Source organism: Harpegnathos saltator, unplaced genomic scaffold (genome assembly GCF_003227715.2).
Source record: "Harpegnathos saltator strain DR-91 unplaced genomic scaffold, Hsal_v8.6 scaffold147, whole genome shotgun sequence".
Lineage (NCBI taxonomy): Eukaryota > Metazoa > Arthropoda > Insecta > Hymenoptera > Formicidae > Harpegnathos > Harpegnathos saltator.
The window spans coordinates 75,416-90,968 of NW_020229925.1; the positions used below are offsets into that span (position 1 = coordinate 75,416).

General features: G+C 48.9%; 1 protein-coding gene across 4 annotated transcripts in view; it reads right to left on the bottom strand.

Annotated features, from left to right (window-relative positions):
* Nucleotides 1-15,553, bottom strand: part of LOC105190918 (zinc transporter ZIP1) — a 37,295-nt gene that overhangs the window by 19,019 nt on the left and 2,723 nt on the right. Inside the window, exon 1 of one of the 4 annotated variants that reach the window (XM_025296544.1) lies at nt 13,556-13,738. The exons of 1 other annotated variant lie outside the window; for it this stretch is intronic. The gene's annotated coding sequence lies outside the window, so the exon portion shown is untranslated. Of the gene's footprint in view, nt 1-2,167; nt 2,187-7,121; nt 8,554-13,555; nt 13,739-15,553 lie in introns of those variants that run through there. 2 more of the 4 variants (XM_011153934.3, XM_025296545.1) reach the window with 2 other exon arrangements.

Genomic DNA, 15,553 nt, shown 5'->3' on the forward strand with positions numbered 1-15,553 from the left:
TTTTTTTATTGTAAAAGAAATAAAAAATTTAAATATTTTCCTAATAATAGCTGCCATTTCGTTGATTTTGTTCGATTTTTCGTTCTAGTGGTTCACCGGATAATGATAAGCCTCCTCAAGATTTCTAGCTACGAAAAACGATAACTTGAAAAAAAGGAGAGTATATTTCAGCTATATGTGTCGTATATTTATACGACGAGTATTTGTTAATAAACAAAATTTTTCTACTTTACATATGTTGTATAATTACGACCTAAAATTTTCATTCTTGCACATTTATTCAGTTCGTCACAAAATATTGTCAAAAGCAAGCACGATATTTCAGCAATCTGACCCTTCAGTTCCCTTAATCTCGATCGAGACTCCTAAATCCCTAAATCTGCGAGTGGAAGCGAGTCGACAATCGTCTCGGCGCGGCGAATATCAAAGCTGCCGCCAGGCGCCGGCGCCGCACAGCGGGGCGAAAGCGCACAAATTGCGGGACGTATGGGTCAAAAATTGAAAGTTTGAATTTGCAATATATATTTCTTTGAAAATATTCATACATGACGAAATAATATCGGACATGTCAAGCGTTTGTTCAAAGAAGTACTTAAGAAATGGAAATAATAAAAGCTACGTTTCTGTTTATTTCAGAAATACATGCTTTTACGCGAAAAATAAACAATTCTGTCGTATTATTTAAATTAATTGTAACATATCTGTCTCTCTTTTTCTCTTTCTTCACGCGTAACACGGCTATGCCGGCGCGCCGACGCACAGTGGGAAATTTCGCTCACTTTTTGGACAAAAATCTTGTTAGAGCTCAATTCTTCATGAAATTGAATGATTTTTTTTTTAAATATTTGTAAAGACTTATACTTTAAGCTGGTACTGCGGAAATTTAGTTATCGTTAAACCTACATTAAAGAAAGATGATCAAATGCGAGTAAACCTAAAACTCATATATCAACCATATACTCTTAAATATTTAAAACGTAGAACCTTTAGCCTTTAGGGTTGAAGAATTTAAGTTTAAGGCCTTAGGGTTAAAGCGTTTTGAGGGTTTAAGAGACCTTATACAATAAGCAATTAGTCAAAAGCCGTAAGCAAATTGACGAATCATATTCGATTATTTTTTAAATTATCGACTGTGGTTGGTCAATTTGCTTACGGTTTTTGACTAATTGCTTATTGTAGAAGATTTCTAAGAGTTTAAGGCTAAAGGTTCTACGTTTTAAATATTTAAGAGTATATGGTTGATATATGAGTTTTAGGTTTACTCGCATTTGATCATCTTTCTTTAATGTAGGTTTAACGATAACTAAATTTCCGCAGTACCAGCTTAAAGTATAAGTCTTTACAAATATTTAAAAAAAAAATCATTCAATTTCACGAAGAATTGAGCTCTAACAAGATTTTTGTCCAAAAAGTGAGCAAAATTTCCCACTGTGCGCGACGCTCGGAGATCGTCTGGAGAATTTGGAGCCCGCGATGAGACGACGACAACACTCCGTCACTCGCAAGCGATCTACTCCCGCGAGTTAAGAAATCGCGGTAAATGCATTATCTCGCGATTGGTGATCCCGGCATGATAGTAGCTTTATTACGACCGTGCCTCGGTCACTCGAGCATGATTCGCCTCTCGAAGCTAAAAGAAGCCCGTTATCGCCGACGCATCTCTCGGCCGTAGCGCGTTGCTCAATCTTATCGGGCTCGGTGCTCTCGCGTGTGAATTGTTCGAGAACACACGTCGGCGACGATTTCGAGAGATTCGCTCTCGAGTCGGGGGAGGTGTCCGAAGGAGGCTGGCTGTCTCAGCCGCGAGGAAATCGAATGCCTGCGGCGCGCCGGCAAAAAGCCGCGTGTCGAAACGCCGCGCCGCCTCGGCCGTTCGGTGGTCGATAATAAAGTAATCAGCGGCCGCGACACGCTTCCGTGAGATTTAACTGCGCGATTTACGGATCGTTATCCGCCGCGCCGGCACACCGTTCAACCGGTTGGATATCAAGTATCGCGGAAAAAACGATAGGCGTTACTCGCGCGTTGTCGCCGCGCCGTCGAAATCGCGCGACGCGGTTCGTGATCGATAATCGAAGATCTGTCACTTGACTTGGTGTATATCGATAACCGGCGCGTCGTGTGCGTGCGTGTGTATGTATGTGTGTGTGTGTGTGTGTGTGTATACCTTTCTCGTGACGTTCGCTTTCCCTCCACCTTGCGACGGACAGATCCTTTTGAAATGCGCGGCGCCACTTTGGCCCGCCGCGAACTCGGAAATTCCGGAACGCGCGCTTACGTTCGCGACACCGGGTATATTAATTTACGCACCGGCCGACGCACTACTGGGCGCGGGGCTTTTCCGTCCAGCTTATATATACACGGTGTGCTATTCGATATCGTCTCCCGTGATCTATGAACAATCGTCGATTGACCGCGCCGAGCGATAACGTCGGGCCGATAGAAACGAGCTCGCTGTTGCTAACAATAGATATTTCTACGGACACGAGGATTTACCGCGCGCGCGCGCGCGCGCGCGTGCGAGAGAGAGAGAGAGAGAGATCCCGGTGATGTTGTTTGCCCGGAGGATTAAGCGTTGGAACTTGAAAAACACCTTCGAAGGCCGTCGTCTTCGAGATATGCTCGGGTTTCTTCACTCGCGAGTAAATCGCACGGGAAATCTCTCGCCCTCGCGAGTTCCCTTACGCGGGCTAAGAATACTTAACGTTTTCACGTTCGACGACCACGAACGGCTCGGGAAATTCGAGTTCAGCAGCGGGACGGGGAGGCTGACGAGGCTTGAAAACCGCGCCAGCCCAGCGAGGGAAGACGTTTTCAAGCGGAAAACCGAGTGAGGAGTAAATTCAAGAGAAATGCGGATTCTAAATCTCTCCCTCCCTCCCTCCCTCCCTCTCTCTCTCTCTCTCTCTCTCTCTCTCTCTCTCTTTATTCCTCTCTCGAATTCTGCTGTAGCGTGCAAGCGACATCGTAGAGTCCGGCTAAGTGACTCTCCGACGCGGCGTTAATGTGTCGAGACAGGGCGTCACTTTGTTCGCGATGATCGCAGGCTATCACGAATCGCCAGCAGTGATAGGCGATCTCTCCCTTTTTAAATCGATTCTTGCCCGTTCGATTGTTGCACGAATTGGTGCTCTCGAACGTTGATCCCAGTCAAGAATACTTCGTCGAACGAAGCAACATCGGTGGATAAGCGCGTGAACGCGCGATCGAAAGTCAATGCTTCCGAGAAGAAAAATCGGTTTTGCGTGCAAAAATCGAGCGAGAACGAGTCGACTCGAGAAGAACCGATTTCCGAGGGGGAAACACCGAATTTTTTCAAGATCCAATCGACATCGCTACTCACTGGAGTGAAGGGAATTTTGGGACAATTTTCGCGGTATCGGCAGCGCAGTCATTTCGAATCGGTCTACGCACAATGTTCCTAAGACGTCTCGGGACACAATGACTCATTGACGATGGCGTGTCGATTTTCTGCGTATCAGTTTATCAGCTCGCACGAACTCTCTCGTCCATCATTTCTTTCGACCGGTCGCGATACCGAGTCATAGCCGATAAATCGAGGCTATGAGACACCGTTATCATCCCGGGAGTGTCGCGGCCTTTTCCTCTCTCTCTCTCTCTCTCTCTTTCTCTCCCTCCTCCTCCTTTTCCTCGTTTCACTGCACCGAATTTTTTTTCATCTTTCTTGCCGAGCGAGCCGAGCGCCGATTTAACGGCGCGACTTAACGACTGCTCTGTTCGCCGACTCGAAGCGATCGATTCGCGAGGAAGAACGCCGCGAGAGAAGTGGCGGCCTTTGAGGCGTGCGCCGGTACTAGGCACCAAGAAATCGAATCGCAGTGAAAGTGCACGCGCGGCGTGACCCTCCGACGAGCAGAAAAAACTCAAAAGTTGCGCCGGGAGGCAGGGAGCAGGGTGAGGTACAAGCGGAATCGCTCCTGTGTCGTTCAAGGTAAACTCGCGGAGATCGCAATAGTCGATCGCGCGATCGCCTCGATCGACCACATGTGAGCTCCCACATACACACACACACACACACACACACACACACACACATACACATATATATACCGAGAAACATAATTGTATCGTACTTTCTTGCGACTCGGGAGAACGGACGTTTAATTCAGTAACGCAAGAGCGCTACAAGAAGAGGAATAATTGGTCGAATCTAGGATGTCGATTGGTTGAAATAATATTCGCAAGTAAATTGCCGTTCGGTCGGAGGACTAATTGCGGCGGAGCGTGAAAAGAGAAAGCGACAAAGGGAAAGGGACAAGCTCCGGAGAATCTGCGGAGAATCCGCAGATGGTGGTTTGTTGTCTCGCGATGACAACTTTCCACTCGCCGAGGTCGATCAGCGATTTCGACACTGATGACGGGAAAATCCTGTTCGTTGGATTCTCGGGAGAGGATCATAAGGAATCAATTTTTCTTATTCTCCGTCGCGACGATAACCCTCCTGTCGCCGCTGGAGCTTGCTTATTCCGACCGCGTGGTGCAAAACGCAGTCGTCCGATATTAAGATTCATTTGTCTCGCGCGAAGGCCACGAAGGTACTTACGAAGATGTTATTTCAGCCTGAGAGACAGACGCGATCATACTTAGCCGCGTATTCAGCCGCCGACTTTTCCACCCGGGACGCGGAGAAAACCGCGATCGGTCGAGAGATGCTGTCCGTTTTGGACAGTCGTGCGAATCCTCGCGGTTTCAACTCGATTTTCAGAAAATCGATCTTTCGCTATTGATAAGATCGAGCGAAAGGGCCAATTTGAAAGGCCGAAAGGCTCGAAAAAGAAGCCTCGCTTTTTCTCGAAGATCGAATCGAGATCGTCTCATTGCGCGCGCATCAGGATGCACTGATGATGTTGAACACGCTCGAAGTGATCAGTCGGTAATAATCCTGGCCCAACCTCTGCCTGAATAGTGCAGCTACATTGCAATAGATCTGTTTTCTCTTTCTAAGAATTTTTGTACTAATGCGGTAAGTTAGAGCGAAACAGATATATTTTCTCTCATTCTAACTTATTGCATTAGTTCGGAAATCCTTTGAAAAAGGACAAACCCAGTTGCATTGTCGCGCGACTATAGCGCGACTAAAGTTGCACATGTGCGGAATACGCAAGAAACTGTCCAAGGTACAACAGCGACATAATGCAGCACCGAGACGCGATAAGAAACATATTTAAAATAAAAAAATTTTGCTTGAACGTTTCAAAAAATCGCAAAAAACACGTTTCAAACAAAACCTGTCTTAAGAATATATGTTCTTTGATTTTTGCATTTGACTTTTAATACAGCTTAAACGTTTGACTTTTGGTGCGATTTGGAGTGTGGTCGGTGGTTTGATAAGAAAACTTTTTTTTATAATCATTTCACTTAAATAAACTATGACATATATATACATATGCAAGATTTGAATTATGAAATAAATAGATGCAATATATATACACGTGTACGTAATAATAATGTTTTTTTTTTTATAATCGTGTAATAACGTACACATTTAATAATTTTGCGTCCAAAATTTATATTAAATATCCAAAGAACAAAAAACACACATGTTTAAAATCCCTGTTTAAAATGCGTTAAAAATTGTTATTTATTCTTCTATTATTATTTAGCGCTCTCCCCGAGCGTGAAAAGCCCGGGGAAGTACGAACGAAACATAAACCGAAACGAAACCGTTATCGCGTCGGAGCTGCATCCGAGAGAGCGTCGGCTCAGCTCGACGGATTCTTAAGAATGCGCCCGCCATTAGGGGACCGAATGAAAGGCCTGTTCGAATTTCCATGGACATTCCAGCGACCGCGGGTGTTTCCCCGGAGTATTCACGGGGAATTCCCCCGTGATCCGACGAGGAAATTACAGCGAACACCGTTCGACTCGTGGAGCCGCCTCCACGTAAACGGCACGCGCGTGTGTTATTTAATACACGACGCACGATGCACACGTCGTTTTTGTTTAACACATACATTGCAGACGCAGCGTCAGCGTAATTTACGCGATGCCTTCGTACGTTTCTAGAGTACCCGCTGTATCAACAAAGTGTCAATAGCGCGCGTGTGTGCGCTCGTCGTTCGTACGCGTGCATATAGTTACGATGGAATATGCTAATGCTGGTGACGGAGACATGTCGCGCGCTTCTCTTTTCTTTTTTCGAATCGGCAAAGGCGGAACTATTTTCTCTTCTGAGAAAGAGAGAAGAGAAGAGTCCTTCCTTTAAAATGCGTGATCCAAGGTGGATTTCTTCTGCTTGTAAAAATTACTATTTTCTCCGGACAGCGTGATAAATTGCTCCTCCCCGCACTTTTCTTAAAAAAAAAAAAAAAAAAAAAAAAAATAATAAAACTGCACACATTCCTCTTTCCGTTCGGAGGGAAATGAAGACTCGCTCGGACGCAGCCGTTTTCGCTCCTCGATGGCGAAGAGCACGTAACGCGACCGTCTCTCCCGCAGGAATTCGATGTCGCGCACGTGGCGGCGATAATGCCCACACGAATACGATCACGTCTGTTTTATATTAATGTCGTTTTAATTTCCTTCATTTTGTTGATCTCGCGTTCTCATCGAACGCGATCGGGCGCCTCTCCCGCACGCATCGGTAACATATTTTTCAACGTGTCTCTACTTGCGATTGTATTTCCTATCTTCGCTACTCCACGTTTCTTTTTCCTCCTCCCTCGTCCGTCTGTCTTCTGCGACTCAATCCTTCACTTTCAAACATTTTCCACCGCAGATGCGCGCGGTTTCGTCCTCAAAGAGCATACATTAATACCCAATTCTACCCATTTACTGCAAGAGAAAAAAGAACAGGGCAGCCTATGGAAGCGATTTTGCCCGACGAAACGTTACTCCCGATCTTAGCGTCGATTCTTAACACTAGTTTCGCTTCTGATCGACGCCAGTCTCGACGACTTTGGCTCTAACGACCGGCCTGGGTTACGAACAGAGAAAGAGTCAGGGAAGAATAGAGTGAGAGAGAGAGAGAGAGAGCGCGAGAGAGGGAGAGAGAGAGAGAGAGAGAGAGAGAGAGAAAGAGAGAGAGAGAGAGAGAGGGAGGGAGGGAGAGAACGAGAGAGTGAGAGAGCAAAGAAACAAATAGTGTCCATTTTTCTTACGTTCGTTCTCGGCGTATCCTTTCGGGACGATTCTCGTTGCGTGCGTGGAACAATCGAATATGCGGCGGCCGGCAGCAGGATATTCCTCAGGGCTAGCACGAGCAGCACATCACAAAACTGGCCGGCAAACGTGGCTGCACCGTGGCGACAACACTCGTCGCTGCAGAACGCCGCGCGGTAATTCGAGGTAATTGATCGGTAACTGATGAACGTCCTTCCCAACGATCCCGGCGCAAGTGATGCCTGATGGATGAGACGCGACTAGCGCTGACGAGCGGGCGATTCACGAGCGAACGTCAACACACACGTCTCGCCTCTTCCTCTTCTTCTCCTCGCGAAGAGCAGCTCGCCTCCTCGGCCGGGCCTAACGATCGTCGAGATTGGCCGCTAATTATTCACTATTACCGCGCTGCCTCCCGGCTGATTCAACGTCGAGCGTCCGCGCGCCGGCTTTCTAGCGGCAATCCACGGGAAAATGCAGCAAGACCGACGGACCGAGCCCTCCGAAGCGACAACGACGGGAGAGACCGGTGGGCGACGAAGGCTGAGCGCGAAGTGACGCGCTGAAGACGCGACGGCGTCGCTTTAAAGGTGGCAGAGCGGAAGACGACGAGAGGCCAGTAGCCGGGTAGAATGTGCCGGGCAAGAATGAAGCTTCAGGTGGAACAGCCGCCGATGTAGCACGGGGGTAGAGAGGGGGGCGCAAGTTGGAGCAGGGGGGAGCAGAATAGGGTTCAGTACCTGTCCGGCGAGCGCAGGATCCTGCGGTAGGCGGGAAAAGCAGGACCTCGAGTGAGATCGGGCAAAAGCGCGCGCGAATTCACCCCGGTCACGTGTGCGTACGAAGAGGGAGAGGAGGAGAGTTCGAGGGACTCCGTCCTCCGGAGGAGGAGGAGGAGGAGGAAGAGGAGAGTCAAGCAGACGCAGCGGAGAATCCGAGCGCGGAATGCAGTTAACGACGATCGAATAATCGGCCGGAATGTCGAGCGGCGCTGCGCGGTGGACCGCCACGTGCGATCGTCTCCGTCGGCGCGCGTTTCCCGCGCACGAAATCCGCCCGGAAACGGGAACCCGCGGCTCCTACGCCGATGTGAGTCGCCAAGGAGGCGATCCTCGAAACGACAGGATGGCGACTCCGTCCGGCGGAATTCGCGAGCGAGCTTGTCGTTTTCGACGCACGGCGAGCGCCCTAGGCGTGCCCTTTCAGTTTTCAGTTCAGCCTTCCTCCGCCTTGAGGCCTTGAGGCTCAGGAGGGCATATTTGACGGCCGATAGACACCAGGACACGAAGCCCTCTCTCATTCTTCCGGATTTTTTTCCGTGACTCACTAATGCGAGTCGCTGCAGTCACGTTGCCGCTTTAAGCCTCATCTATAAAGTGCTCTCTGCTTCTTCTTCCTTATCCTTCATCTTTTCCTAGCTCAAGCCATTAGGTTGAAATGAAAAAGAGATAAATAGAGAGAAAAATGGAAAACGGAAAGTATATTGCAGATAAGGCTTTACGCAAGCATGAGATATGCCACGACAGTGATAAGAGCGACGGTCTCTCTCGGTCAAGTTATGAGAAGACCCGCAAGGGCGAGAAAAGGTCAGATTTGGATAGACGCGTGACGAACGCATTATGTATTCGTAGATACTTTGGGATTCTCAAGGACAACGAGAGTCGCAGCAGGGAAGAAAAGCGAAGGGAAAATTCAGGTAATCTTGGGAAAGCGTCGTTTGACGGGCAGAGCATCCAGCGGCACGACTCAAAATGGGGTCGCAAGGTTTTCATGCTGAAGGAAACGAGTCCTCGATCCTTCCGCGGAGATGAGCACGCGCTCGCGCATTAATGAAATCGAGCTCGAGGTCTTCGATTATTCCGGTTTGCTTTCTTCGATTCCCGAAGTTCTACTTTCGACGCATTTCTATCCTTAGAAGGAAGACATCGCCTGGCATTGAATGCTTTTGACGTTGAAAAATCAAGCGTCGACGTGGTTAATCGCTGTCATAAATCATGCTTGCGCGCTTTTCTCCCTTGTGTCGCGGAAAATGTTTCCAATCGGAGGGATAAGGGTGCGGAGGGAAGGGGAGCAAGCTATGCGAGTGATTTCCTGTTTTCTCGCGATCGCGCCTTCCCGTTTGTACTCCCCCCCCCCCCCGTTTTAATTCCATTTGGCGCTTCACATTTCTGCGTGGCGAGTCTCTCTTGCGGAATTCCTTGGCGACGTCGCAGACTCTGCTCTCTGCTGACGTCCAACATTTCTGCCGCGAAAGAAACGCTCCATTCGGACACGACGGGCGAGTCGAAAAGAAATTCCTCTTGGCGGTCTCGCGGCTACTCGAGTCGCGGGACTTGCCGAATTAAGGGGCTAACAACGGCTTTAACTGCTTTGTTTCCTCTCACCCTCCCTCCTCTCTCCCTCTCCCTCCCCCTCTTGGTCGCGGTTCAGTCGTGAAAAGCGGGCGGAACGGGTCACGAGATTTTAATTGGCCAGGTAAACACGAGACGCGACTTCCCGCGAATGAATTTCCACCGATTTCGCGACTCTCTCTCCGATTCACCGTTCTTTTCTGTTTATTCTGTTAATTACCTCCTCTCGGCGCTCGGCTCGTATCTCCCGCCCCCGCCGCCGCCTTCTCTCCCCACCCTCCGCGTCCCGCAGGTTTGATCAACGTGGCTCTTTTTCTTCGCCGAACGTAATTACCTCGGATTTGAATATCTGACGTAATCACTCGGAAGGTAACATCTGCCGATAATATTCGTGCATCGCACGTAAAGCAATTGTCATCCTGCTCGCCGGAACGCGCGTCTGTGTATGTGCGCGCGCGTGCGTGTACGCGAGCAACGCAAATGAGACATTAAAGCGCGATTGACTGGCGGTTCCTTCCGCGAATTTCATCGCAGGTGTCTCTGGATAACGAGTGCGATTCGTCGCGTCGCGAGCCTGTCACGCGCTCGCGACGAAGCAAATAAACGGGAAGGAAAGAGAGAGGGAGGGAGGAAGGGAGGAAGCACGTCCCAGATAGACAAATTTCGGCATATCATCTGATGGATATCGTCTGAAATCGAGAATGAAAAAGAGTAGCGTGAGCACTACGTAGAGATTCGTCCTCACGCAAAAAGCGTCGTAAAAGAAGCAATCCAATGCCGTGAGAATCGCGGCAACGTGCCACGTATTGTGTCGGCACGAGAGGATGCAATTAATCGGCAATATGAACGAGCTGACACTTTGCCGCAAAGTATGGGATAATAAATGTGTGTTTCTTACAACGAGCACATCAGAGACACGTTATCATAATGTTCCCATAATGGTACCATAAAATATACGCTGAACGCACGCATGCCGACATGTCTGTCTAGCTAGGACGCGTCGTGAGGACGCGGACTCGTTCGAGAAAGTCGCGTAAGCTTCGTGTTCGCCGAGCGTACAGCGAACGCTTACAGCGGCGTTGTAATTCGAGTTACAGGCATTGTTAAAAGTGTCATGGTCTATATTTAGATCCGACAGGAGAATCCACGTTGACACGTCGGCGCGCGATTTCCATCGTCCGTTTCTTTTATTTTTTTATCTCTCTTCTTCTTTTCCGCAGAAACGAACGCGCGTCACGTACTCGATGCGGGGGTGAGGGGAGGGGGGGAGAGAATGTATAAGAATACAAGAAATTCCCCGTTTATGAGCATTGACACTTCACAATCGCCGTTCTTGTCGAGTCACTTCGACTCGACCCAGTCGAACTCTGTGAGTTCTCATCGTAATGGACGGTCCCGACTCAATGCTCAGAAAATGTTTTTCTCCAAAGGAAATCTCGATTTTCTAAGTCGATTCTTTCACGATTTCCGTTTCTGTACAAGTCGATTCTTTCAAACGTTGAGCCCAGTTGAATTCTTCATTGAACGGAACAGCATTAAAGAAACAAATATACCAACGAATCGAAAATCGATCCTCTATTGAATCGAATATTTGTATCAGAAATCGAAGAGGAAAGAATCGACTTAGAAAAATCGATTTTCGAGGAAGGGAATCGACTTTCTCAAGATCGAATCGAGATCGCCCATCACTAGTTCTCTCTCTCTCTCTCTCTCTCTCTCTCTCTCTCTCTCTCTCTCTCTCTCTTTCTCTCTCTCGCTGCATGAGACATTGGGTCTGTTCCAAAATCAATTTTGGAAACCTTGGTTTTAGTTATAAAATTGTGGACCTTAAATTGCAGACCTTAGTTAACTTAGATGAGTTCCGTAATTAATCAGCTGATCGGTTATCGAAATAATAAATAATAAAAAATCTACCCATTTCTCTATCTAATATTACAAACTTAATAGCTAAAACCAAATTTGTTTAACGACTATAAAAAGACAGAATAGCACATAGTAGCTGTAATGCCTAACGTGATCAGCCGATCAATTATGGAAATCATCTGAGTTCAATCAATTACGTAAATTATTATTAAAGTAGTTTGAACGTTATTACTAATAAATTAGTTTGAGGTCTACCAACTTTCCCAGATAGCCAAATTTCGGCATGTTGTCTGCATAGAGGCTGAATTCGAGAATTAAAAGCATCCTCACACAAGAAGTATCATAAAAGAAGCAATCTGACACCATGAAAATTGCGACAACACGCCACATATTGTGTGGACAAGAGGATGCAATCAATCAGCAATACAACAAGCTGATATTTTACTGCAAAGTATGGTATAATAAATATTTCTTACAACGAGCATATTAAAAACACATTACGCCGCTCCAATGCCCATCACAAAGCTCACGTTGCGACGTTCACTGCCAGTGCTGAAAATACATAGTTTGTGTCACGTATACTATAGATTTTCAGTGCTGGCAGCGAGAATATCAGAACGCAGCCAAAATATTGCATGCTATTGCCAACATGTCTGTCTATGTGGGTTGCAACTAAAACCAGAGCGGATAAATCGACACAACTCGTTAAATATTAATATCCCGGCAGGTACAAGAAGAAACAGCAATTACGGAGACTTATTTTCCTCCACACCAGTCAGTGTTATGGTTATCGGCGGGAAACTTATCGCAGTTTATCTCAACTCGCACAGAATGAACTTCTCGAGCGGAGCGCAGCGCAGTTCGGCACAAATCCCGCGCATCGCCGCATGGAATGGTGCGCGTCGCATCAAGTTCGAGCTCTGCTACGACTGCTCGTAGCTCGACGCGCGATTGTCTCCCTCCCGAGAACTCCCACTTTTATCACAGAAAGCACGACCGCGGTGGTTGCCGACACGCGGTTATCGGACGCAACTGTCGTTGTCGCTAATAACACTGCGCTTAGCAACGATAAAGCCACATTTCGGTGCGTACGCGGAATCGTTTCCGCTGCTTTCTCGCGGAAATGCCGGGCGAGAGAAAGAGCAGGCGCTTCCGTGTTTGACAAACATTGCCGCGCGTTTGCACTCGATGATGCAAGGTGCGTCTCGCCGAGCGCGCGTCGCGTGACGCAACGCGCGCGCGCGTCACGCGCTTCGTCGGCCGCGGCGGATCGTCCACGCGTTCACGATAAAGATGAAAGAGCGGCCGTTTTCCCGCTGGAAAAAGATGCGCCCGCACACTCCGAATAACGCCGCGCTTCGCGACCGAGCGCGCAGCTGCGATCTATTTTCGCGCGCGACAGGCGTTATCGATCGATAGGGAATAACCGCTGTTCGCGTCATTGTTTGTATCTCGCCGCTCGACTAGCACGTCAGCGCGTTGTCCGAGTCATGTACGCGCGAAATTTGCGACTATTGTGATTCCCGGACAGGCCAGTGACTGAAAAACAACAGCGACGCGGAAATTCCCGAAATCGCGGGAACGCTGCCGCGTCTCGCCGCATCGGAACTTGACAAGATCTCGACCTCGATTCTGAGAACATCGATCTTTCTCCCGCGAAGGTCGGTCCTTTTCCGATCGATTTCTCCGCGAATCGATTCTTTTCAGAGAATCGAGTTTCGATCCGTTGATATCCCGAAGCCTGTCCCGAAGTCGATTTTAGGAAAACTTTGACCTTAGTTATAAAATTGGTAAGCTTTAGAGACAAACTTAAATGCGTCCCGTAATTAATCAGCTGATCAATTATCAAAATAGTAAGTAATAAGGAATCTATCCGTCTCTCTATTTAACATTATGCAATTAAAATAGCTAAAACCAAGTAATGTAAAACGAAAACATTACATGGCTATGAACGTTTAAAAGAATGATCAGCTTACCAATCACGGAACGTATCTAAGTGAGTTCAAGCTTCTACCAGCTTGATAACTGAAACAAAAATTCCCGAACCGATCTCGGAACGGGAATCCTGTACATCAATGTTGTTTCGTTTGGTGTGAAGAATTCCGAACTGAGGTTAACATTTGGAAGCATCAGAAACAGAGAAGATCGACTCTTGGAGGGAAGATTGATTCTCTGAAAATCGAGATGGCTACTCGGAAGATAAACTTGCGTTTACTCACCGGCATGTTGTCTCGAAGCTTCCGCTGGCGTGCCGAGCATCAAGTAACCCTGATTTCGATCTCGACGCGACGACGACAACGACGAGTCGGATCGTCGGCAATTTGTGCGTCTGCCGCTCGAAGGGCCGATTTCTCCGGCGCACGATTAGCTTCAATCGTGCAGTTTAATTGACCGTAGGCCGCGATCTACAGCGAGCAACGACAACCGAGATTAAAGACGACGATCGACAGCGGGGAAATCGCTTTCGCGGCGATTCGCGAGCATGCAAGGTAAGCGAGTCCTCGCAGAGTCCAATCAGAAACTTTCTATTATTAGTATCATCTAATACGCGGCGCGTTAAAATGCCCAGACGAGTGTCCGTCAAACATGTTCGCATACGTACGCAATCTTACCGCTCGAACGAGGAAGAACATGGCCGCCGCCACCCGCCGCGCCGTCGAGATTCTCGCCGCCGAGGCGAAGCACCGCGGCGAGAGAGAAGACTTTACTCATGCTTGTCTTCGTCAATATCGACGGAGCCTCGACTTGAGCTCAAAACTCACTCCGACAAAGCCTTCGACTCGAGTCAAAGTTTCATCGACGCCACCCAGCCATCAGCCGAAGAACGGTCGGTTCTCTAGTCAAGATTTGAACTGCTCGTCGCAACGGAACGCGACCGCCGCGCAACGCCAGGTGGCGCCAGTCGGCCAGTCGGCCGGCTCTACGAACGCCGCTCGACGCTCGCGAGATCGCGCTGGCTGCTCCGTTCGATTCGCGCCTCAGGATCACTTGGTGCCTTCGTGGTCTCGAAAAGTCCGTTGCGGGTCGCCACCATCCCACTCTCTTCCCCTCTGTTTGAAATCGAGGTCGTAGTGCGCGGCCATGCGACTCCCAACGGCCAGGCACCAGGCGACCGTTTTACTTTCGAGTATCGGGCCCGCACGATGGACACGCGACGACGGAGGAGCTTCATGTTACAGCTGCGCGACACGACCCGACGATGACATGAGACGTCGTTCGGGAATCCCAACCGGGAAGACCGGCTCATGTGCGGCCCAGGTAATTCAAACGCAATCACCTCTTCGCCCCGCTCCCTCCCCCGATTTCCGGAGCGCGATTCCTCGGCTTTCCCATCGTTATTCCCCATTCGTCGCTCGTCATTGTCACCGTTGTCGGTGATCGATAAATGAACGCGGTCAATTGAAGGGTTCAGCCGGTGCAACACCGAGTCCGCAATTTGCGAGACCCGCATTGAATATGAACGACCCAGACTGGCAAATTACAGATCGGCCGGCTTTGTCCTCGCGCGACGACCCCGCCGGCTTCCTTCCATTCCAATGACGTTTTCGTCATCTCCGCGACGCGAGCAACGGTGACACCGACGCGCGAAAGCGCAATTTACGAGAGGCCAAATTCGAGCCTTGCGGCCGTTAACCGAGTCGTTCCCGTCGTCGCTCCGTCGCGCATTCGAATCCCTCGGGGTCGCGATCGGAGCGGCGCCGTTCGGCGACGGCGCAGCGAGTCCTCGGACAGCGCGGGCTTTGAAGGAGCTTCTCTCAAGGACGTGCGACATGAGGGTTCGTGTCTGGTGGACGAGTTGGAGCGACGATGGGCGACCTTCAGAAAATCGATCTCTTTCAAGTTCAAGAGTTCAATTTTTCGATCGATCCTTTTCCGCTCGATCTTTGTAGCGATTTTCTTCAGCAGAGAATTCATCAATGTCACTTTACTTAACGAAGAGTACGCAACGAAACTCGGAATCAGCGTTTGATCGAGTCGATTTAAAGAACTCTTGGAGGAAAAGATCGATTTCCTGAAAATCGAATCGAGATCACCCGGAGCCAGGCGCCTGAAAGACACCCCGCTTGTCCCAAGCGTTGTCTTCCAGACGACTCCGAGACATACTTGAAGCCGTTCATGAGGCCACTCTTGCGGTCGGCCTGAGCGCAAATTCCCGAGGGGGCGTCTTAATTCTCCCGTCGAAGCACAGGTGACCCAAACTTCGAACTGCGCGCAAA